Source organism: Cherax quadricarinatus, chromosome 66 (genome assembly GCF_038502225.1).
Source record: "Cherax quadricarinatus isolate ZL_2023a chromosome 66, ASM3850222v1, whole genome shotgun sequence".
NCBI classification, from domain to species: Eukaryota; Metazoa; Arthropoda; class Malacostraca; order Decapoda; family Parastacidae; genus Cherax; species Cherax quadricarinatus.
This window is the reverse complement of record NC_091357.1, coordinates 5,564,219-5,590,871: the sequence shown is the minus strand read 5'-3', so window position 1 is coordinate 5,590,871 and position 26,653 is coordinate 5,564,219. Positions and strand designations below refer to the sequence as shown.

Below are 26,653 nucleotides of genomic sequence, written 5' to 3'. Positions count from 1 at the left end.
CCTCCACCACATCCGCACCTCCACCACATCCGCACCTCCACCACATCCGCACCTCCACCACATCCGCACCTCCACCACATCCGCACCTCCACCACATCCGCACCTCCACCACATCCACACCTCCACCACATCCGCACCTCCACCACATCCACACCTCCACCACATCCGCACCTCCACACCTCCACCACATCCGCACCTCCACCACATCCGCACCTCCACCACATGCACACCTCCACCACCACATACAAATTAAAAAAATAGCACCTCACGGCACCGCATCTCAACCCGGATCCAGAAGACACGTGTACTGGTTTACATCCGCCTTGCTGGCTGGCTGGCTGGCTAATTAGTTAGCAGACTGGCTTTGACTTGATGTCTAGTTGGCTGGTTGACACTTAATAGCTGGTTGATTGACTGGCTGGCTGACTTACTGACTGGCTAGGCTGCTAACTGGCTGATTTAACCACCGGCTCATACCTCTACTGGACACGAACTTCTCATAAATCAGACTTTTTTTTTTATCTCTGAGGTAAGTGTGTTAAAGTAAGCAACTTTCAATCCTCCCCACCTTCCCTTTGCCCACCTAATCCACCTACCTACGCACTCACGTTCCCTGCCCACCTCACTTCGTAATTTACCACCTGCCTGGGCAGTCTTAAGCCTTTATCGGATCGGTCAGGGAAATCGGCGATATCAAAAATATGCTCGCATATTTTTAAAGTATAGTTTTTTCTAACATATATTACTCTTGGACTTTTTTCAATTTTTTTTTTAGCCCAAAAATAAAAGACACCAAAAAATACCCCTTTCGGTTTGTGATAAAAGAAATCCAAAAACACAGTCAATGAAAGACATTAATGTATATTTAGACTTTATTATTCAATAAAAAATATATACAAAAACAATAGGAACTTGTTTCCACAGTACTGGAACATGTTTAAAAATATATTTTTTTTTAAATATGAAAATGCACTCTTGGTTCCGTAAACAATAAAATACTGGATTATTGTGTTGTGTTATATCACTTATCAGTAATACGTTTACCATTATTCTCCTCCATATTTGTGGAGTCAAGGTCAGTATCACTGTCAAAATGTGGATCAGCCAGGGTATGCTACCTTCTACACCGGGCACTTGTGTATAATATTTTCACTTTTATGTCATTGCTACTTATAAATATTATACACTTCATTGGCATATCAAAACTATGTTCAAACATTCAACTGAAAACTGGGAACAAATTCAGAACTTTGAGGCATTCTGGAGTCGTGAAAATAGGGGTAAATATGTGAACTGTTGCGTCAGAACTCCGTCTCTTGGCGAGCACTCAGCTGAAGGTGTTTACATTCGGCTGCCCCAGCCAATGAGATGCGACGGAAAGCGGCTACGTCATATATAAGGTAGCTCCTAAAAGCCTTGTGATTGGTCTGACATAAAAAAAAACAAGTCTCTTTGAGAGCGTCGCTTGATTTCATCGTGCCAGGAAAACCATGCTGTAAAGGCATCAAATCTGGTGCACTGCTCGGTAGTAATAATAATAATATTATTTATGTGCTACGATTTCATTAATATTATGACGTTTAATAGTATTGCTGTCTCAAGAGGACTGAGGAGAGGTTGCTAGGTGGTTTGGTCATGTAGAGGAAAGAGGGACATGATGACAGTGTGTGCTTGAATCTGGGGTGGAAAGTAGGAGGGGTTCAAAGAATGGTTGGAGGCTTTGAGTTGTAAGGGCCTGAGCATCCAGCAGGCTTGTGTGAGCGTGTTAGATAACTGGTGACAGGTGGACGTGCTGTTGGACTGTGAGCAAAGTAACTTTTATAGAGTCAAGGAAGCAGACTAGCCAGACTAGAGTCCTGGAGGTGGTAGGCGCAGTGCATGCAATCTCCCACCCATCCAACCTCCCTCCCTCCCTCCCGGGAATCTGCTGACAGCCCCCAACCTCAAATATTTTGTAAAATTCCAAAGCCTGAATGCCTTCCACATCCCCCCCCAGGCGCTGTATAATCCTCCGGGTTTAGCGCTTCCCCCTTGATTATAATAATAATGTAAAATTCCAAATAAGCATCAAATATAAACGTTACCTAACTTCTTAATATCAGGAACCTAATTTTTAACTTACAATATAACTTGCGTCTGCAGGTGTCAACTTTTATTTTTCCAACCTCTACTGTTCTACGAAGCCCAGAAAAGGTTGTAAGCTGTTGTGGATATTTTAATATAGATTGATTATTATAATTTCAAGTTTTAAGTAAGAGTTGCGGGAGACTTGTCAGGAATACTCGCTTATATTAGTATTTTTTAGTATTTATGTAATTAGACAGTGATAATTATACAACTGTTTAGGCTAAACTTGATTCTACATTCTGACTAATCAAGTTTAGCCTAAACAGTTGTGTAATTATCACTGTCTAATTACATAAATACTAAAAAAATATTAATATAAGCGAGTATTCCTGACAAGTCTCCCGCAACTCTTACTTAAAACTTGAAATTATAATAATCAATCTATATTAAATATCCACAACAGCTTACAACCTTTTCTGGGGTTCGTAGAACCGTCGAGATTGGAAAAATAAAAGTTAACACCTGCAGACGCAAGTTTCTACATAAATAAAAGGTCTCAGGCTGGGGCGCCTGGCTAGCTGCTAGCCTCAGCTTTCGCCCAGATTAGCCTCGTAAATATTCTTAAATGCCCAATACTTTTTCTTAATTTGTAATAATAATATTGTATATACCTAGAATACTCTACCTTATACTAAAATGCTAATAATTGATAATTTGTAATAATAATTTAGTACCCACTTAAAATACTAGTCTACCTTGTGTGTAAGACAGACAGGTATACACTGATCAAGACATTCATTACGAAAACGTTTCGCTAACTATATCCATAATTTTTAAAGGGGTGGACCGGTATGCCAATGGAAGGCCTCGATCAGATGACCAATAGCTGTCCTGTTTCCTGATGAACCTTATCTAACCTAACCTAGCCACTAGTGATGACTGAAGAAGCTATTTATGTCTTGACCATTGTATACGCATTTTACCTACAACTTGTGCGTATCGCTACATTACTTCCACCCCTAGTATACCCTACAATAATAGTAGTGGTGGTGTTAGTGAAGGTGGTGGTAGTGGTAGAAATATTTAAAAAAAAAAAATCTAAAAATCCATAAAAATACGTATTAATATTGTATATTTCGAATTTTCAGAGTAGTTCCAGGCATTTGCTGACACACTTCATTTTTCAGCTAAAATATACAGATTATCACACTTTTAGTCGAAACTGGTGATAATTTACCACTGTTACACCACAAGCCTAACACAAGTCCCCAGTGTTAGTGTTGACAACACTCCCACAATATGTTGTGTACGAATGGTATATAATACCGACAAGATGAGATTAAGACACATGTGCAACATGTGTCTTAATCTCTTTGGGAAGGACCTACTTCCACTGGGGAATCCCGCCTACCAGTGAATATGCCCTCGTCTGCTACACCTGACGTTACTATATAAGCGCCAGGCTCCTTTCTTCTGCTTCAGAATCTCCACGACTATGGTGCTCTTCGCACCTACTCCTAGGTTGAGGGACTGATTACCTCATCTTCTGTACATAGTTCTACTGTCTTCAAGTTATGTCCTAGAATTTGTATTGATAAAGCCACTGGATGGCGAAACGTCTACAATAAAGATACCCAGATGTTGCGCTTGTGTCTTAATCTCATCACTCCCACAATACATTTGCAAAATTATAACAGCCGTAATTTTTATAAGCTTTCCTTGTTCATTATCATTACACACTCCTCATATTATCATTATTATTCTCTAACATCATTACGTAAATACAATCATTATCCCATGCTGCTGCTGCTGTTTTTACGTCCAACAGACAATACATTTTTAAAGGAAATGTTGAGATCATTTCAACCACAATCATCACAGCCACCTCCACAACAACAACCACCGTCACCAGCACCAGCCCCGTTAACCACAACTACCATCGCCATTGCCGCCAGCCGCACTTCAGCCACCCATTCCCACAATGCAACCACAATCATTGCTAATTCCACTACAACACAACACCCCCCATCCTAACAACTACCACAACACAACTACCATGAACGTCAGTATACCTAACACGATCAAGGGTGCTATCCTCATGGATATATACACTGAGAGGTGTGCATCTCGGTGTATATACACTGAGAGGTGTGCATCTCGGTGTATATACACTGAGAGGTGCACATGAGAGGAACAATCTCCCAAGTAGCGTCATTCAGGAAAGAATTTTGGGTGCCTTTAAATATGGGTTGGACGTATACATGGGTGGATGCGAGTTGCCCGCCTAGCATGGACCAACAGACCTGCTGCAGTGCTTCTTCGCTATGTTCTGAAGTGTATACACACCGATATACGTATATTTGTTGTGTATATCTACAAATGTGCGTATCTTTCAGTACACGTACACCGAGAGGTGTGTATGTTGGCTTGCGTCGAGTATGCTGCAGTTTATTCGACGTTCATCTCACACCCGTTGACACGCCCACTTAACCACCAAACTGGCAATTCAGAATGCAGCAGTTCTGGGGATCCACTGTTCTACTGCTTGTACAGTTCCATCAAATAATAGCATGAGAGTTGGCCCTGCCAGCCGAGGTAACGTTGTGTTTTACCACCCGACTGTGGGGTAGGACACTCACTGAAGCTTGTCTGGTATACTAATACTCTCTGGTCTATTCTGAGGTGGAAATCCTGCTGTAATGAGTAACTTTTTACTCTCTGGTTAGTTTTACTGCTGATTTAACTGTGTAAATACTGTACATTATCTTGAAGGAACATACGGGTAAAGAAAGAACTACCCCCCAGTATCTGCCTTTGTCTGGTTGTTCATTGACTAGAGACTAATTGCGGCCAGGTACAACAAGCATTGAACTTTCCAACTGCGTTCGTAATAAGCGAGAGCTATGGGAGAGTATGTAACACGAGAGATGTGTACCTCTCATTGTATATATCCTATATGTGTGCCTGATGGAGCACAGGTTATATGCAGCCTTAATGACCAGTGTGTAGTCGATAGGTTTTAAAGCAAATAAAACAACCAACAGCTTCACCTAACACCGTATCGGTCACTGCTCAACACCAGCCCACCACTGCACTCCACCAGCCCACCACTGCACTCCACCAGCCCACCACTGCACTACACCAGTTCATCACTGCACTACAGCAGCCCACAACTGCACCACACCAGCTCACCACTGTGTCAGCATAGTTGCTGACAACTGCACCACACCAGCCCACCACTGCACTACACCAGCCCACCACTGTACTAAACCAGCCCACTACTGCACCAAACCAGCCCACCACTACACCACACCAGCCCACCAATGCACCACACCAGATTACCACTGCACTACATCAGCCCACCAATACCCTACACCAGCCCACCACTGCACCACGCCAGCCCATCACTTCACCGAGCCAGCCCATAACTGAACCACACCAGCCCACTACTGCACTACACCAGCCCATCACTGCACTACACCAGCCCACCACTGTACCACGGCAGCCCACCACTGCACTACACCAGCGCACCCCTGCACCACGGCAGCCCACCACTGCACCACACCAGCCTACCAGTGCACCATACCAGCCCACCGGTGCATCACACCAGCCCAACACTGCACCGCACCAGCCCACCATTGCACCACACCAGCCCATCACTGCAGCACACCATCCACCAATGCACCACACCAGCCAACCGGTGCACCACACCAGCCCACCCCTTCACCACGGCAGCCCATCACTGCACCACACCAGCCCATCACTGCACTAAACCAGCCAATCATCCATCAATATAAAACAAATCGGGTTTACGTAACCCTGGTTTAACAGTACACAAGCTAGTTTGAATACACCCGCCTGGGAGTAAACCAGACTTTTAATCCACAATAAAAATGCAAAATTAGGCTAAAATTGGTCCATTATGGCCATAATAATTAATTGAAAATATGACAAGCGTATCACAGGATCACAACGGACTTTGATCCCATTAACTTGATTAACAAATCGTAGTTAAGTGCATTTAACGTAATTGGGTCCTTCGGCTAGGACAGAGGGCCAGTACACACAGCCTGAGTCAGCTACAAGATGTGCTACAGTAATACACAGCCTGTTACAAAATGTGCTACAGCCTGTGTTAGTTACAGGATGTGCTACAGTAGTACACACAACCTGTGTTAGCTACAAGATGTGCTACAGCCTGTGTTAGCTACAAGATGTGCTACAGTAGTACACACAGCCTGTGTTAGTTACAAGATGTGCTACAGTAGTACACACAGCCTGTGTTAGTTACAAGATGTGCTACAGTAGTACACACAGCCTGTGTTAGTTACAAGATGTGCTACAGTAGTACACACAGCCTGTGTTAGTTACAAGATGTGCTACAGTAGTACACACAGCCTGTGTTAGCTACAAGATGTGCTACAGTAGTACACACAGCCTGTGTTAGTTACAAGATGTGCTACAGTAGTACACACAGCCTGTGTTAGTTACAAGATGTGCTACAGTAGTACACACAGCCTGTGTTAGTTACAAGATGTGCTACAGTAGTACACACAGCCTGTGTTAGTTACAAGATGTGCTACAGTAGTACACACAGCCTGTGTTAGTTACAAGATGTGCTACAGTAGTACACACAGCCTGTGTTAGTTACAAGATGTGCTACAGTAGTACACACAGCCTGTGTTAGTTACAAGATGTGCTACAGTAGTACACACAGCCTGTGTTAGCTACAAGATGTGCTACAGTAGTACACACAGCCTGTGTTAGTTACAAGATGTGCTACAGTAGTACACACAGCTTGTGTTAGTTACAAGATGTGCTACAGTAGTACACACAGCCTGTGTTAGTTACAAGATGTGCTACAGTAGTACACACAGCCTGTGTTAGTTACAAGATGTGCTACAGTAGTACACACAGCCTGTGTTAGTTACAAGATGTGCTACAGTAGTACACACAGCCTGTGTTAGTTACAAGATGTGCTACAGTAGTACACACAGCCTGTGTTAGTTACAAGATGTGCTACAGTAGTACACACAGCCTGTGTTAGTTACAAGATGTGCTACAGTAGTACACACAGCCTGTGTTAGCTACAAGATGTGCTACAGATACAAGAATTTTGGAGAACTATTGTTAGTATTATCATCATGACACATTCACAGGGAGCGTTAAACCCTCGGGGGTCATACTGCCACTGTGGGAATGAAAAGTAAGTTTTTGTTTCCTTAGCTAATTTACACACTTGACCATGTTAAGACAACTGTAATCATCATTCATAAACTGTTGGAATTTGAACCTAGACTTAATTGGAGCCTGAGTTCAGTTTCTTGGATCAAGAGCCCCTCATCAGCATCAAGGAACTTCCCATGTCTTTTTTTTTTTACTTTTTATAGAATTAATCCACAATAAAAAAGTCCTCTAAACTTGATAAATTAGAACCCAAGTATCAACCGAAGACGCAGAGAGGAAAAATAAACTAACAGAGAATGGAAAACTATGGAAAACGAGACAGATGAGCAGATAGACCAGAAATAATGTTAGGGTGAGCAGGAAGGATGAAATACAATTTAAGAATGACAGTAACAAAGGTAAGGATGGGACGATGCCAAAAAATTTTGCGGATACCGATACCATCAAAATTAGCCGATACCCAGCGATATTGGTACCGCTACCTTAGCACATCCCTAAGCAAAAGGCTGAACCTAAAGTGCTTGACAGCTGCATTAGTGGAAAGACAGTTAAAAAAGCATTAAACCTGAAGAATGAAGAAGCACTCAAAAGAAACAAAAACACTAATAGGAAATTGCACAGAAAACTTGAACTGCAGGAGTTCTCAGAGAAAACAGGAGCAACACTAGAGTTAAGAGAGGAAGGGTGCATCGACGGGTACTGTTCATCATACACACAGCAGGGAAAGAGGTGAAAATTTTGTAAGAGTGAGCTGGACACTTCAAAACTAATGGGACCCATCTAAGTAACACGATGGATTCTGCGAGAGGAAACAGAAAATAACTGATCCACTAGCTAAAATATGCAAGTTACAAGATACCGGATAATTGCCAGAGATTTGGAAGAAAGTCTGGCAAACCTTGTAAGGTAAAGGAGACGATAATCGTAAGTACACTGGGGGAGCTCTTTGAGAGAAGTGATTGAATGAACAATAACCAGCACGGATTCAGAGATGACAAATCTTGTCCTAGAATCCTAGAAACCAGTTGAAATTCTATGACAAAGAGAAGTCAGACAGGAGAGAGCGAGAGAGCGAGAGAGAGAGCGAGAGAGAGAGCGAGAGAGAGAGCGAGAGAGCGAGAGCGAGAGAGAGAGCGCTTGCAAAACTGCAAGGTCTGGGAATTGCAAGCTCTACGTTATGTCTCCTCAGTGATTACCTTCGTAGTAGAACTCTAAGGGTAGGTCTCAATGGAACGGAATCAGCAAGACATCCTACTGGGGCAAGTGTTCCACAAGGAAGCGTGCTGGGACCATTGTTATGGAATGTCTACTTCAATGACCTTCATCTCATCCCAGAATACCATGTATATGCAGACGACTGTACACTGACATTCACTTATCCAAGAGAAGAAATGCCAGCTGCTCAAAGCTACATCACCAGCTAGGCACCATGATGGTAATGCAGATGCAGTAGTAGGGATGAATAGGAGGGTGTTGGCACCTGGGGAAGAAGTTGATATCCTGAGGTGAAATTTGACTCCAAACTGACCATGAAGAACCACGTTGTAAATCTTGCAAACAAGGCAGCCAGGAAGCTTACAGCACTTCGCCGTATCTCGCATCTGCTTGACAGTATGGGTTGCAAGATTCTGCACGAGGCACAAGTACGCTCACACCTTGAGTATGCTCTACTTTGTTAGGTAAGACACATATGCAACAGTTAGGTATCTTTATTTCGAAACGTTTCGCCTACACAGTAGGCTTCTTCAGTCGAGTACAGAAAAGTTGATAGAAGCAGAAGATACTTGAAGACGATGTAATCAGTCTTCAAGTATCTTCTGCTTCTATCAACTTTTCTGTACTCGACTGAAGAAGCCTACTGTGTAGGCGAAACGTTTCGAAATAAAGATACCTAACTGTTGCATATGTGTCTTACCTAACAACCTGTCGGTATTTTATACCATTTTAATGTTCAATGCTCTACTTTCTTGGTTTGCCTGCCCCCTCCCCTCTCATCTGCGACTGCTTGACAGAGTAGAGAACAGAGCAGACGTCTCAATTTCAGCAGAGCCTTCAACACAGGAGGGATATGGGTGGCCTTACTGTTATGTACAAGGGCAATATTGTCAAAGTACTACACTTGGATCCACTTTGAGGACAGCGTGAAGCAAGCTTCTATACCACAAGACGGCAGAATGCACCAACTTCACTCTAGCTGTAACCTTCTCCAGAACATCACTTCATCTGAGATCATTTATCCTCAGGATGACTCGAGTATGGAACACATTCGTACAGCATTATGATGTCAACGAGGTGAAGTCACTTTATCATATGAAAATGCTGGCCCACAAATGGCTCCAACTTCATCCTGTTCCCTACTTGTATGTCTCATAACAATAAAAATGCTTTCAAATGAGCTGATGTAGGTAACAGCTCTTAGCTTGTCAATAAAGTTAGGAATCCTTAACCTGTAAATAGCTTGTCAATAAAGCTAGGGATCCTTAACCTTGTCAAACCCTGTTTAAAAAATGAGAGAGAGAGAGAGAGATCGATAGATTCGACTTATACACTCCTGGACTGTTTTGTAGCGAAGGAATGTACAATCGTCCCTGTATAGGACCTGTGTCAAGCCCATTTTGGAATGTGCAACACCAGCGTGTAACCCACATCTGATACATGTTCAGATATGATGTAAATGGTTTAGAAAACCAACAATTTGAAGAATGACACACTTGTGCAACATTTGGTAATTTTTATTGTGCTTTAGTCCAATACAGAGGAGTACGGTGAAAGATGAGGAGTTCGGGGTAATCAGTCCCTTAGCCATACATCGCTCCAGGCTAAGGGACCGATTACCTCAAGCTTCTCATCTTCCACCGTTCTTCTCTGTATTGGACTGAAGATGCCACTGGCTGGCGAAGCGTTTCCTCAGTAAAGATTCCCAAATGTTTCACAAGTGTCTCATTCTTCATGTTCCGATATGGAGCAAGTGCAGAGTTGGGCAACAATACTTGTGTCAGACCTAAGGGAAATGAGCTACGAGAAGGAGCTAAAGGAACCTAACCTCTGACATGAGATGACAGAAGACCCACAGGAGACATGATAACAACATACATAGTATACCAGAAGGGTTGGACTTAATGAAAACAACGTGAACTGACACGTTACCAAGATTACTGAACGGTGACCACACATCACTATGGTAATGAGAGGTGACCACACATCACCATGGTAATGAGACGTGACGACACATCACCATGGTAATGAGAGGTGATCCCACATCACCATGGTACTGAGAGATGACCACACATCACCATGGTACTGAGAGATGAACACATCACCATGGTACTGAGAGATGAACACATCACCATGGTACTGAGAGATGAACACATCACCATGGTACTGAGAGATGAACACATCACCATGGTACTGAGAGATGAACACATCACCATGGTACTGAGAGATGAACACATCACCATGGTACTGAGAGATGATCACACATCACCATGGTACTGAGAGGTGACCACATATCACCATGGTAATGAGAGGTGACAACGCATCACCATGGTAATGAGAGGTGACCACACACTACCATGGTACTGAGAGGTGACCACACATCACCATGGTAATGAGAGGTGACCACATATCACCATGGTGCTGAAAGATAAACACAGCACCATGGTGCTGAAAGATAAACACAGCACCATGGTGCTGAAAGATAAACAGCACCATGATACTGAGAGATGAACGCAGCACCATGGTACTGAGAGATGAACACATCACCATGGTATTGAGAGATGAACACAACACCATGGTAATGAGAGGTGGCCACATATCACCATGGTGCTGAAAGATAAACACAGCACCATGGTACTGAGAGACGAACACAGCACCATGGTACTGAGAAATGAACACAGCACCATGGTAATGAGAGGTGGCCACATATCACCATGGTGCTGAAAGATAAACAGCACCATGATACTGAGAAATGAACACAGCACCATGGTACTGAGAGATGAACACAGCACCATGGTACTGAGAGATGAACACAGCACCATGGTACTGAGAGATCATGGATACATAAAGAGGGAACCAGACTTCCACACATCACTGGACACTGGCAAACAGCCATAAATCTAGAAAAGACCAACGTTCCCTATTCAAATAAAGGCACAGTCAGGAGGCACTAAATTACAAACCAGTGCCATTGACACTTATATTTTGAAAAGTCATGGAAAAGATAACAAGACTAGTGGAAGCAAAACGTAATAGTTATTGACCACTTGCACCTATCATATAATATATATATATATATATATATAATATATATATATATATATATATATATATATATATATATATATATATATATATATATATATATATATATAGTGCTCGTCACGCCATTATGCCGGGTGAACGCCCCGGCATAATGCCGTGACGAAAATCAAAAGCCTACCATATAGGGGATCTTTTTTCGTGAGTGCATTCTGCTGGGTAGCAGTCATAAGCATGGCGTCTCAGCCTGCCACCACACTTCACAATAACTTCTCATTGCTTACGTGGCTGCCGTGGTGAGAGGAAGTGTTGCACTGTTGTCTCTCATCCGCCCCCATCTTTTGTTCGGTGTTCACTTTGGTTTGGGGGCTATACAAGTTTGATTATGGGTAAAAGGAAGTCTTTAACACCTGAAACTATAGCTCAAATCATGGGGCTTCACAAAGCTGGGCACCAGACGAAAGAGATAGTAGAGAATGTTAGTGTGTGTGAGCGTTCAGTGAGGAACTGGGTGCAGCGTTTCAAGGCTGGTGGTGGTGAAGAGTTACCGTCTGCCAAAAATCGGCCTGGCCCCTGGAAGACATCTGTTCGTACCTTAACTGTGTTGAAGAGGCAGTTAGAGAGTAACTGCTTCTCTCTCTCTCTCTCTCTCTCTCTCTCTCTCTCTCTCTGCACGCACGCAGAGAGAGAGAGAGAGAGAGAGAGAGAGAGAGAGAGAGAGAGAGACGGGGGAGTGGAGCTAGGAAGGTTGGTATAGAGGACGTTAGTGGCTCAGATATCTGCAACTCTTCACGGTGGACCACCGAGACCAGTCACTTACCTAATTGAGTTTCCTGTCACACTACTCAGTCCACCCAAACTCACATATAACACACCTGCTCTCTTGTTCCTCATTAACATTTAATTAAAGATAACAGTAAAAAATATATTATCTTTAAAAAAATATGACTGAAAAATGTTGAAAAATTTCCCTATTTTTGTTAGATTCCAAATTGCAAAATTTAGGACGATATATTAGAGAAATTATGAGGAATTAAAGGGAACCAATATTGTTAACAGGAAATTGATGACAGTCTGTTTGCAACAGAAAATGTATTTGCAACATTTTTTTGTAACAAGGAAATGCATGACAAGTTTCCAACAGGGAAAATGCATGACAGGTTTACAACAGGGAAATACAGGGCAACATACAAGCAACAGCACCCAGGGCGGCATCCATGCACCTTTGGATACCAATTACATATATTTATTGGGGAGCGCTAAACCCTTAGGGGGTCATACAGCTAAACCCGTAGGATTATACAGCTCATGTGGAGGGGGTATGGAAGGTATTCAGGCTCAATTCAGGAAACTGGAGCACAGATCCAATTCCTAAGATCAAGAGCCCCTCACCAGCGTCAAGGAACTTCCCATGAGAGGAGCGCCTGGGGAATGGGAGTCTATCGGGTTCAATGCAAGAAAAGAGAGGGCAAGTCTAGTTCCATGGATCAAGAGCCCTTCACCAGCATCAAGGAACCTCCCTTGATTGGCTGGGATCCAAAATCATCCCGTTTTCTGTTATGGATCACACAATAACCTAATAATAATCTTTATTTCTACATGTACATGATACAACTTATACAAACCATAGCTGACATCAGTGACATACTATGTAGAAAGCCTCTTGTTATGCAGAGCATTTCGGGCAAATTGATTCAATTTTGTCACCAGGATGCGACTCACACCAGTCAACTAACACCCAGGTACCTCTTTTACTGCTAGGTGAACATGGACAGCAGGTGACTTAAGGAAACACGCACTAACGTTTCCACCCGTACCAGGGATCGAACCATGGACCTTAAAGTGTGAACTGAATGTGCTAGCAATCAAGCACTCATAATATACAAAAGCAATGCCGTGAAGGAACTCGAATTCTTTATCACAAGGCTCTCCAAAGTCAAACCAGGTTGCTTGGCACGCTTTGGAATCTGCTCTCTCTCTCTCTCTCTCTCTCTCTCTCTCTCTCTCTTGTACAGAGCTGCAACCATGCAACGTTATGCTGCAGCTAGAACATCAGCATCAAAGAAGGCCAATGGAATCATTTCCTCAGAGAGGCACAAAGCTGTCCAGCAAACTTCCTACTGCTTCGGGGATCTATTGTGGTTACGACCTCAATGATTCCAAGAGTTGATGGTCCTGGGCTGGAGAGGAAACGACCAGCGGAGCAGTGAAACATCATGCACTGAGGAAGACTGACACTGTAGCAACTTGACTCACGTACTGCAAGCCTATTTGACTTGGTACTAGAACACCACATCTTGATATAAGAATTTTGATATCCAGTGAGCGTGATTACTTGCACATGGTTTCTTAACTGACGATTCAAAAATTCAACCAAGGAAGACAATAGTAAGTTGAACATTTGTTCAACTTACTATTGTCTTCCTTGATAATCATCTATACACTTTGCACTCTTTTCTGACTGCTAGTAGGGATGAACCAACTTGATTTGGCTAATGTTGTTCCACTGTTATTGACTCCTGTATAAGAGAATTTAATCAAACACCGCGTCATGACTCGCCGTGACCACGGTAGTGACAACAAACTCCGTGATATGATTTTTTTATGCCAAGCAGAACAGTTCTTTCTGTAGCTTCTGCGCTATGAGTACACAACACTGAGCGTTAACAGCGGCAGTGTCGACACATCCTCACTACTTTCACTTAGAATCCAGAGGTGCAACAGAGCCAACATTGCCTGTGCTCCCCTCCATCCGGAGGGACCACAGCAAGACGTCTGCACAAGACAGAAGAAAGAAGATGAGCGACACCCTCCACCCGGGGGGCCAACGCCGAGTCACCACCTGGAAAAGATCCAGCCCGGGACAAGTCCGGCGAACCTACTACAGTACATTACTGCTTGTGCCTCATGTTACCTTCCTCTCGAAGCTACTTTAGGCACACCCAAGAGCTGGCAGCTGCTAGTTGTTGGTAAAGTGTAGCAACAACTGACCGTCTCAGTGCACCACGACTACTGACTGGACCCAATACCCAATGATGTTCTCGGCTCCGCTTTACAGACGACTGGCCGAGAGTTCGAGGTTTTGATCTAGGCCGAAGTAATTTCCGATACAATGTAAAGAACTATCTGCTCACCCACCAGTCCCAAGGCTGAAGATAATTCTTGGATAGAAATATTCTTGATCTTGGGTATTTCTATCATTTTTTTTTTTTTGAGGGGAAAGGGGAGTAGGGAAGGACTTCAAGAAATTCATAGCAGATCCAGAGCTTGAACAAGCCAGTTCAGTTAAACATAGTAAGACTTGCTTTTCGACTACTTTCCTCGTATGGATATCTTTCTCTAATTTCCATTCGTAATCCTTCAATCCTTATCCATCATTTTTTTTTTCAATGGAGCCCATTGTGTTATGCTAACAGGAATGTCTCTGAGCGTCCTCTCCCATCTTCAACTAGATTATGTCGAGAGCAGTTTCACGTACAATGCAAAATATAATTGTTCACTTAGCTTCTGAAAGACGTCATTTCACACTTGTATTGAATTTCGTCTTGTTTTACTTTTAAAGCCTGTCACTCTCTGAGCAAGTGCAACAGCTTCAAGCAGCGGTTCCTCCGCCGTGTTGATATGTGGGCTCTTTCCCAAAATGAGAAAACTTCCTCCGGAGTTTCTTCTATACTTTGTCTGGAATCTTTCTTGTTTACAACATGGTGAAAATAACTAAAACTTAGCCATTTCAAGGCAGTTTACTGTTTAAAATCTTCTGACATGACCGTCACTAAATAATTGTAACCATATTGTCGGTATTGTATACCATACATGTATAACTATACCCAATAAAACCCAATGTATTGTATATTAATATACATTAGAATTTATTTCATATAGCTATATTTAACATAATCATTAAAAAACAGCTAAGGCACCTGCAACAGACTAGTAACGAGTGACCCGATAAAAGGATACCCCCCTATGAACGACCACAAAATATGCACCGATGTGAGTGAAACTTTTCGTCTATTTACTTTCACCTATAGTTTGATTTTTTGTCAATACTGTCAGTCGCAGTATTGTTATTCGCTTTAAAACCACTTGTTTTGTGTAGTGCTCGTGAGGCTGGTATCTGAAGCACCTTGGCTGGAACAAAGGCGATCCCTGTGATCAAATTTACTTGGACCTTGCAAGCTCCTTAAGAGTTAACGGCAACACGAGAGGCCTAGAGCTATCATTCAACTCCCCGTGGTTGTTTTGTGTGTGTGTGTGTGTATTATATATATATATATATATATATATATATATATATATATATATATATATATATATATATATATATATAATCTGTATTTCTTCAACTTTACCTGTATCTCCCTAATGCAGAACGTATGATAAATGGGACATTACGAGCCGAGATTTATACCCATTTATCAAACAGATAAGGTAAAAAGCTCAATTGCCCGGAAGAGACATGGCCAATCAATGCTTTCTTATACCGTAGTGTTATCTTCGAGTTATCTTGTGGTGGTGGGACACGTACATGCGTACGAATGCACGCACGCGCACACAGACTCAAACACAAGGAAATCGGCCTGACGACACTGGAGGACAGGAGGATTAGCGGATACATGATAACGACATACAAAATACTGCAAGGAATTGACAAGGTGGACAGAGACAGTATGTTCCAGAGATGGGACACAGAAATAAGGGGCCATAATTGGAAGTTGAGGACTCAGATAAGTCGAAGAGATGTAAGGAAGTATTTCTCAAGTCACAGAGTTGTCAGAAGAGGAATAGTCTGGCAAGTGACGTAGTGGAGGCAGGCACCATACAAAGATTAAAGACGAGGTATGATGAAGTTCATGGAAGAGGGAGAGGGAGGACCCAATAGCGATCAGTGAAGAGGCGGGGGCCAGGAGCTAGAACTCGACCCCTGCAACCTCAACTAGGTGAGTACACAGATAGCATTGCTGGGCCAGCAGTCTCCAGGCAAAGACGAAATTGCTGATGCTCTGAGCAGCGAGCGTGTGGCAATAAATATGGCTCTCCATTACTTCAGCGAAGCCCTACCGACCAACTCAGCGCTAATGTGCTCCTCCTACGTGCTCAGTGATGAAAACTCATGGAGAATTTCTCTCTCTCTCTCTCTCTCCTTCATTCCTCTTTCTCAGACGTCAACTGTCTGACGTTATCTTCCTCAAATGTCTAGGAAGGAGCTAGCACTGACACCATCTTTTTCAAGCATCCAGAAAGGGGATAGCACTAACACCCTCTTTCTCAAGCATTTAGGAGAGGCTATTCATTGACAACATCCATCATAAGTGTCTAGGAAGGGGCTAACACAGACAGTTTCTTTCCACAGATTCAGGATAAAGATAACAGTGCTAATAATCCTGGCATCAGAAGCAACTTCAATAGAATGAAGAAAACGCAATCATATCATATATTCATTCATCCCTCTCCCTCTCTCTTTCTCCCGCTCCCTCTCGCACGTCTACTCAAAGTAGACGTGCTAATTTAGGAGGAAAAAAATCCCGCTTCACGAACCAACCTTCACCTTGAAGCATCTGCCAGTCGCACCTAGTGTGTTGGGAATAAAAACCGTCCATGTAATGAACAAAAAGGAACAATACTGTGACTGGAACAATACACAAATAACCCGCAAATAGGAAAAAGCTTATGATGACGTTTCAATCCGTCTTGGACCATGTAAATGTCGGGTGCTTTTGAACACCTTGGTAATGGCCAGCATCTATTGGTGCATCTTATTAACAAGCGAATAGTGATTCATGAGGTAAAGACAGGCCATGCTCACAGTCCTGCGGTGTTTCTCACAGACCTATTTCAACAAGGGATTGACAGATGGGATCCAGAGTCACCTGACCGAAGAATTCTAGACTCTGCCGCTACTATGGCAACTCCAACGAAATGGTCATAATCACCAAGGACACTATATTTCTTTGCAAGAGTTACGAGTGCTCAGCTTTCATGCAAGTTTGGAAGAACAGACCATCCCAAGTTCAGATACACAATACACAAATAACCCGCACATAAAAGAGAGAAGCTTACGACGACGTTTCGGTCCGAGTTGGACGATTGACAAAGTCACACTCATTGTGACTTTGTCAATGGTCCAAGTCGGACCGAAACGTCGTCGTAAGCTTCTCTCTTTTATGTGCGGGTTATTTGTGTATCGTTCCAGTCACGGTATTGTGCCTTTTTTTTGTTATTTTCAGATACACAAAACTAAAGCTAGCAGTCTGTGCTCAAGAAGGCATTCGTATGATCATTATGATAGGTCGGAAATTCAAAGTTGTCAGTGGTGACAATAAGGCAGGATGAAGTACATCTCCTTAAATCACTGAACCAAGAATAGGCTGTGAGTCTAGATAAGTTGGGCCCAAAATTGCTGAGCAGATGTGCAGACCAGCTATCAGCACTGCCTAGTACTGTGTAAATGGCCTTATCTGTGGAAAGAGACAAGTGTAGTCCCTGTTCACAAACAAGAAGAGCAGAGCGGAAATCAGCAACTACAGACCAGAGTCACTCCTGTCAATCACTGGCAACATTGAACATTATAATGGTATAATCTCACAGCCACTAAGTGGCGCCAGACACTCAATGAATCCAAAGTCAGCTGAGTTGTAGCACCCGACATTGCTAGTGCTTGTGACTGAGTATGGCACCAGGGACTCCTGGCAAAATTGCAAGCATTAGGAATTGCAGGCTCTACACTATCTCCTCTGTGACTACCTTCAAGGTAGATCTCTAAGCGTAGTTCTCAACGGGACAGAGTCAGCAAAACATCCTATTGGCGCAAGTGTCCCACAGGGAAGTGTGATTGGGCCATTGTTATGGAATGCCTACTTCAATGACCTTCATCTCATCCCAAACTCCCATGCATATGCAATGACTGCACTCTGACATTTACTTATCCAAGAGAGGAAATGCCAGCTACTCTAAGTTACATCAATTACCAGCTTACAGCTAAACCAGCCTGGGGAAAACCATGACAAGTAACATTTGCTGAGAAATCATAAATGACGATGGTTGTTGAAGATACCATTTCAGAGGCTAGTTTGTATCATTCTGCAATAATTTTTTTTCATATTAACAATATATAAAAGAGACAGGTATATGAAACAAGTGTAACACTTGGGTATCTTTGGATATCTTGGGTATCTGATCACTCACGTTTCTCATCGTCTTGAACAGATTCATCGAGGGTGAGAGAATGACTGCCCACCATCAAGGCTGACAAAGACTATCTACTATCAGGCTGACAATGACTACTACTATCAAGGCTGACAATGACTACCCGCCATCAAGGCTGACAATGACTACCTACTATCAAGGCTGACAATGACTACCCACCATCAAGGCTGACAGAATGACTACCTACTATCAAGGCTGACAATGACTACCCACCATCAAGGCTGACAATGACTACCTACTATCAAGGCTGACAGAATGACTACCTACTATCAAGGCTGACAGAATGACTACCTACTATCAAGGCTGACAATGACTACCCACCATCAAGGCTGACAATGACTACCTACTATCAAGGCTGACAGAATGACTACCTACTATCAAGGCTGACAGAATGACTACCTACTATCAAGGCTGACAGAATGGCTACCTACTATCAAGGCTGACAGAATGACTACCTACTACCAAGGCTGACAGAATGACTACCTACTATCAAGGCTGACAGAATGACTACCTACTATCAAGGCTGACAGAATGACTACCTACTATCAAGGCTGACAGAATGACTACCTACTACCAAGGCTGACAGAATGACTACCTACTATCAAGGCTGACAGAATGACTACCTACTATCAAGGCTGACAATGACTACCTACTATCAAGGCTGACAATGACTACCTACTATCAAGGCTGACAATGACTACCTACTATCAAGGCTGACAGAATGACTACCTACTATCAAGGCTGACAATGACTACCTACTATCAAGGCTGACAATGACTACCTACTATCAAGGCTGACAGTGACTACCTACTACCAAGGCTGACAGTGACTACCTACTACCAAGGCTGACAGTGACTACCTACTATCAAGGCTGACAGAATGACTACCTATCAAGGCTGACAATGACTATCTACTATCAAGGCTGACAATGACTACCTACTATCAAGGCTGACAGAATGACTACCTACTATCAAGGCTGACAGAATGACTACCTACTATCAAGGCTGACAGAATGACTACCTACTATCAAGGCTGACAGAATGACTACCTACTATCAAGACTGACAGAATGACTTCCTACTATCAAGGCTGACAGAATGACTACCTACTATCAAGGCTGACAGAATGACTACCTACTATCAAGGCTGACAGAATGACTACCTACTATCAAGGCTGACAGAATGACTACCTACTATCAAGACTGACAGAATGACTTCCTACTATCAAGGCTGACAGAATGACTACCTACTATCAAGGCTGACAGAATGACTACCTACTATCAAGGCTGACAGAATGACTACCTACTATCAAGGCTGACAGAATGACTACCTACTGATCAAATCTAACCTTCTTCATGGCTTCCATCGTCACCAGTGTTTATTCTCTGTCCTGGTCTGATAAAGCCACTGATTGGCGAAACGTCTCCACCATAAAGATACACAAGTACTGCACACGCCTCTTCTCAAAGGCCTGAGATTGCTATCACCTGCAGCTCATAAGACTGCCATCCCCTCGAGCCCCTTTGGGGCGGGGCAGATGGTAGACCAGAGGCCTAGCTTCTCCCTACGAGCCCCGTGAGGGCGGGGACTGTGGCTAGGCCTGGGGACACTTGGTCCCGAAGATGAGGAGGTACTTGTACCTCCTCCCATGGCAGACTTAGGTCTCGAGACACTCCCCAGATAGGGAGCCAAGGCCGGGTCACCACTACTTGGAAAAGACCCGGACCGGGAGAGTACCGGCGAATAAGAAAAAAAAAAAAAACTCTTCTCAAATAAATGTATACATTTTCGTATCGTATCTCTTGCCCCGAAATTTCATTCCAGTGTTTCGTATAAGTGACTGAACGCTGCACTTCAGACAAGTCTTCGTCTTTGAGTGCATCAAAATCATTCGGTATTTTAAAAGGTTTCAGTACGATCTCGTAACTTCAGTTTCCTTAAAGCAAAAAGACTAAACTGTGTGTTGCTTCGTATGCAGCCTAAGAAGGGTATTAACCACTAGAGTTTTTGGTATTTTGTACTCTGAACTTATAGCATCTTGTTGGTCCTGCTGTTAGTTGGCAGGACCAACTAACAGCACGTTCAAAATCCTCTTCTTCTTCTGTTTCCGTTAATTTGTTGCTAAACATTTTGTACTCATGTTTGAGAGAGAGAGAGAGAGAGAGAGAGAGAGAGAGAGAAAGCAAGCATCTAACTCTCCCTACGCCCTCGTAAACAAACCCATTACCAAGTTGCCTGACTCATCACTACCTAAATCCTCCTCCCTTTCCTCTCTCTCTTTCTCTCTCCTTTCTTGATTAAACATCCTTTTCTTGTGTGTTTCGTTGCGAGTGTATCATGTTCACCAATCAATACACTACTATCTGCTTCCCACTATCCAGCAAGATGGCTAACACTGTTACCAAGTGATCTTCCTCTCTTACTCTGCTAGTCTGTTCACAATCATTGTCTTCATCTTCCTAGCACACTTTCTTTACACATGACTATCCCTCATTATTCAACTTTTATTCTATTTCTTTCGCTCATTATTTGTTAAAATTTAATAATCCAAAAATGCTCGAATTTGGTAAGTAAGACACATAGGCAACAGTTAGGCGTCTTTAATCCGAAAAGTTTCGCCTACACAGTAGGCTTCATCAGTCGAGTACAGAAAGTAGGCAGGAGCAGTAGAGATGTGAAGACGATGTATCAGTCCATCACCCTTGAAGTCGAAGATTTGAGGTTGTCAGTCCCTCAGCCTGGAGAAGAGTTCTGTCCCTCAGCCTCAGTTCAGGCTGAGGGACTGACAACCTCAAATCTTCGACTTCAAGGGTGATAGACTGATACATCTTCACATCTCTACTGATCCTGCCTACTTTCTGTACTCGACTGATGAAGCCTACTGTGTAGGCGAAACGTTTCGGATTAAAGACGCCTAACTGTTGCCTATGTGTCTTAATTACCAACCTGTCCGTATCATATACCGTTTTGATATTCAGTGCTTGAATCTGTATGATTTATTTGCAGATTTTCTTATAAATTTAAGAAAAGATTAAACCTGGCATGTATAAATTCATCTCCATCTGTGATAAATTGTTCAGTTCACCATCCATAATGATGGCAAATGGCAGTCAGATCAGCCTCCGCCAGAACACTCATGGTAATCTCGGCTTACACTCATATATTATATACACACACACGTGTGTGTGTGTATATATATATATATATATATATATATATATATATATATATATATATATATATATATATATATATATGTCGTACCGAATAGGTAAAACTGGTCAATTAGCAATAACTCGTTTAAAATTAAGTCCTTTCTAATATTTTATCTTATAAAGATATATTTTTTTCGTTTATGTTAATGTAAAAATTAACAATTTTGTACCAAAGGAACTTAGAAAACTTACCTAACCTTATTATAACAAACGCAATTTAATTTAGCCTAATCCAACAAAATATATTTTAGATAAGTTTACAATAATTTAATAATAAACAAGCACAATTCAATTTTTTTTTCGTTAAGTTCAGAATAATTTTCGCGAAATTATTGCATACACAACCCCATAAACTAACCCTCACTTAGTAATATAGAGGCTACTCAGTCACCCGGTTAGTACACTAACACAGCTAGCTACACCACTGACACTGATGACGGGATAAATAGTGACATAAGCAAGTCTACCGACGACACAAAATTAGCCGTCGAATTAATTCTGACGAGAACACTAGAGCGCTGCAGAAAGATCTAAACTGATTGATGCGGTGGTCGGAAAAGTTCTAACCCTTGGAAAGGAAAATAACCATGAGACTTATAAATTAAATAGTGTAGATCTTAATCACTCTGACTGCGAAGAGAAATGCTATTAAGAATTTTTGTAACCCGCCATAAGGCAGGTTGGCTGAGTGGACAGTGTTTTGGACTGTCACCTGACACGCCATCGGTTCGAGGCTCTGAAAAAATACACAGGGTAAAAATGTGTGCTACAAAACTACAGTCCTTCTGGAACGTCATAGCCAGTGTAGAATACTCTATTACCTATTAGAAGTATGCATGTAAAAAGCATCCGTGGACTTAATAATGTTTACTAAAAAGTATCCGTGGACTTAATTAAAAATAAAGCAGAGAGCGCGCCAAAGGAAGAATCACTGTGGATCTGTGTGTAGAGTGCAGGTTGTGTCGATCAACAACAGCTCTCTGTAAGTAACTGTTTGTGATGTAGTGGTGGTGTGTACAGCGAGGCGTGGAAGTTATGTTGGGGGAAGTAATAATACTTATGATATACCTGAGACTAGTTTCTAGGGGTGGTCTACCCTCGCGGACCGGCCTGAGGCCAGATCTCCCTTTTGATTGCCTATTCAACCAGGTAGTTTCTGTCAGCTGCCCCTTGGCACACACAACCTGGCTGATCTGGCACTTGAAGTGATCCAGACTCCTTTAGAAAACTTCGACATTTGTTCTGGCAACATTTCTAATATCTGCAAGTAGGAAACTAAACAGTCTTGAGCGACAGATGTTGGCAAAGTGTCCTCAATTCTTACCATCTCTCTCATTCCTGTACGTAGTTGTCTTAGCGTGTAGAACTGAGATCACGTACTCAATTCTTATCCAGGTGTATATTATTAGGAATCTCATCATTGCACCAGAGAGAATATTCATAGTACTGTGATCTGGTCTAGTTGTTTAAATGCTTCATTGCCTATGAGGAGAGTAAACTATCTCTACATTTTTCAGCACTTGCAAGAGGAAAGGGCACAAGTAGTGGAATTTGGTGTGTAGTGGTGTGTTGTGAGGGTATGTCGTGTTGTGGTGTGTTGTGAGGGTATGTCGTGTTGTGGTGTGTTGTGAGGGTATGTCGTGTTGTGGTGTGTTGTGAGGGTATGTCGTGTTGTGGTGTGTTGTGAGGGTATGTCGTGTTGTGGTGTGTTGTGAGGGTATGTCGTGTTGTGGTGTGTTGTGAGGGTATGTCGTGTTGTGGTGTGTTGTGAGGGTATGTCGTGTTGTGGTGTGTTGTGAGGGTATGTCGTGTTGTGGTGTGTTGTGAGGGTATGTCGTGTTGTGGTGTGTTGTGAGGGTATGTCGTGCTGTGGTGTGTTGTGAGGGTATGTCGTGTTGTGGTGTGTTGTGAGGGTATGTCGTGTTGTGGTGTGTTGTGAGGGTATGTCGTGTTGTGGTGTGTTGTGAGGGTATGTCGTGTTGTGGTGTGTTGTGAGGGTATGTCGTGTTGTGGTGTGTTGTGAGGGTATGACGTGTTGTGGTGTATTGTGAGGGTATGTCGTGTTGTGGTGTGTTGTGAGGGTATGTCGTGTTGTGGTGTGTTGTGAGGGTATGTCGTGCTGTGGTGTGTTGTGAGGGTATGTCGTGTTGTGGTGTGTAGTGAGGGTATGTCGTGCTGTGGTGTGTTGTGAGGGTATGTCGTGTTGTGGTGTGTTGTGAGGGTATGTCGTGTTGTGGTGTGTTGTGAGGGTATGTCGTGTTGTGGTGTGTTGTGAGGGTATGTCGTGTTGTGGTGTGTTGTGAGGGTATGTCGTGTTGTGGTGTGTAGTGAGGGTATGTCGTGCTGTGGTGTGTTGTGAGGGTATGTCGTGTTGTGGTGTGTTGTGAGGGTATGACGTGTTGTGGTGTGTTGTGAGGGTATATCGTGTTGTGGTGTGTTGTGAGGGTATGACGTGTTGTGGTGTGTTGTGAGGGTATGTCGTGTTGTGGTGTGTTGTGAGGGTATGACGTGTTGTGGTGTGTTGTGAGGGTATGTCGTGTTGTGGTGTGTTGTGAGGGTATGTCGTGTTGTGGTGTGTAGTGAGGGTATGTCGTGCTGTGGTGTGTTGTGAGGGTATGTCGTGTTGTGGTGTGTAGTGAGGGTATGTCGTGCTGTGGTGTGTTGTGAGGGTATGTCGTGTTGTGGTGTGTTGTGAGGGTATGTCGTGTTGTGGTGTGTTGTGAGGGTATGTCGTGTTGTGGTGTGTTGTGAGGGTATGACGTGTTGTGGTGTGTTGTGAGGGTATGTCGTGTTGTGGTGTGTTGTGAGGGTATGTCGTGTTGTGGTGTGTAGTGAGGGTATGTCGTGCTGTGGTGTGTTGTGAGGGTGTGTCGTGTTGTGGTGTGTTGTGAGGGTGTGTCGTGTTGTGGTGTGTTGTGAGGGTATGTCGTGCTGTGGTGTGTTGTGAGGGTATGTCGTGTTGTGGTATGTTGTGAGGGTATGTCGTGTTGTGGTGTGTTGTGAGGGTATGTCGTGCTGTGGTGTGTTGTGAGGGTATGTCGTGTTGTGGTGTGTTGTGAGGGTATGTCGTGTTGTGGTGTGTTGTGAGGGTATGTCGTGTTGTGGTGTGTTGTGAGGGTATGTCGTGTTGTGGTGTGTTGTGAGGGTATGTCGTGTTGTGGTGTGTTGTGAGGGTATGTCGTGTTGTGGTGTGTTGTGAGGGTATGTCGTGTTGTGGTGTGTTGTGAGGGTATGTCGTGTAGTGGTGTGTTGTGAGGGTATGTCGTGTTGTGGTGTGTTGTGAGGGTATGTCGTGTTGTGGTGTGTTGTGAGGGTATGTCGTGTTGTGGTGTGTGAGGGTATGTCGTGTAGTGGTGTGTTGTGAGGGTATGTCGTGTTGTGGTGTGTTGTGAGGGTATGTCGTGCTGTGGTGTGTTGTGAGGGTATGTCGTGCTGTGGTGTGTTGTGAGGGTATGTCGTGTTGTGGTGTGTTGTGAGGGTATGTGTTGTGGTGTGTTGTGAGGGTATGTCGTGTTGTGGTGTGTTGTGAGGGTATGTCGTGTTGTGGTGTGTTGTGAGGGTATGTCGTGTTGTGGTGTGTTGTGAGGGTATGTCGTGTTGTGGTGTGTTGTGAGGGTATGTCGTGTTGTGGTGTGTTGTGAGGGTATGTCGTGTTGTGGTGTGTGAGGGTATGTCGTGCTGTGGTGTGTTGTGAGGGTATGTCGTGTTGTGGTGTGTTGTGAGGGTATGTCGTGTTGTGGTGTGTTGTGAGGGTATGTCGTGTTGTGGTGTGTTGTGAGGGTATGTCGTGTTGTGGTGTGTTGTGAGGGTGTGTCGTGTTGTGGTGTGTTGTGAGGGTATGTCGTGTTGTGGTGTGTTGTGAGGGTATGTCGTGTTGTGGTGTGTTGTGAGGGTATGTCGTGTTGTGGTGTGTTGTGAGGGTATGTCGTGTTGTGGTGTGTTGTGAGGGTATGTCGTGTTGTGGTGTGTTGTGAGGGTATGTCGTGTTGTGGTGTGTTGTGAGGGTGTGTCGTGTTGTGGTGTGTTGTGAGGGTATGTCGTGTTGTGGTGTGTTGTGAGGATATGTCGTGTTGTGGTGTGTTGTGAGGGTATGTCGTGTTGTGGTGTGTTGTGAGGGTATGTCGTGTTGTGGTGTGTTGTGAGGGTATGTCGTGTTGTGAGGGTATGTCGTGTTGTGAGGGTATGTCGTGCTGTGGTGTGTTGTGAGGGTATGTCGTGTTGTGGTGTGTTGTGAGGGTATGTCGTGTTGTGGTGTGTTGTGAGGGTATGTCGTGTTGTGGTGTGTTGTGAGGGTATGTCGTGTTGTGGTGTGTTGTGAGGGTATGTCGTGTTGTGGTGTGTTGTGATGGTATGTCGTGCTGTGGTGTGTTGTGAGGGTATGTTGTGGTGTGTTGTGAGGGTATGTTGTGGTGTGTTGTGAGGGTATGTCGTGTTGTGGTGTGTTGTGTTGGTGCGCTGTGATGTGACAGTGCGTTGTGATGTGGTGGTGTGTTGTGATGGCGTGTTGTGATGGCGTGTTGTGGTGGTGTGTTGTGGTGGTGGTGTGTTGTAGTGGTGTGTTGTGGTGGTGGTGTGTTGTAGTGGTGTGTTGTGGTGGTGGTGTGTTGTAGTGGTGTGTTGTGGTGGTGGTGTGTTGTAGTGGTGTGTTGTGATGTGTGCTGGTGAGTGATGGTGGTGGTGCTGGTGGTGACTGGGTGGTGATGGTGGTAGTGTGGTGGGGGTG

At 43.5% G+C, this 26,653-nt stretch overlaps 1 long non-coding RNA gene across 1 annotated transcript in view; it reads right to left on the bottom strand.

Annotated features, from left to right (window-relative positions):
• Nucleotides 1-26,653, bottom strand: part of LOC138854658 (uncharacterized) — a 922,066-nt gene that overhangs the window by 508,706 nt on the left and 386,707 nt on the right. The window lies entirely within an intron of this gene.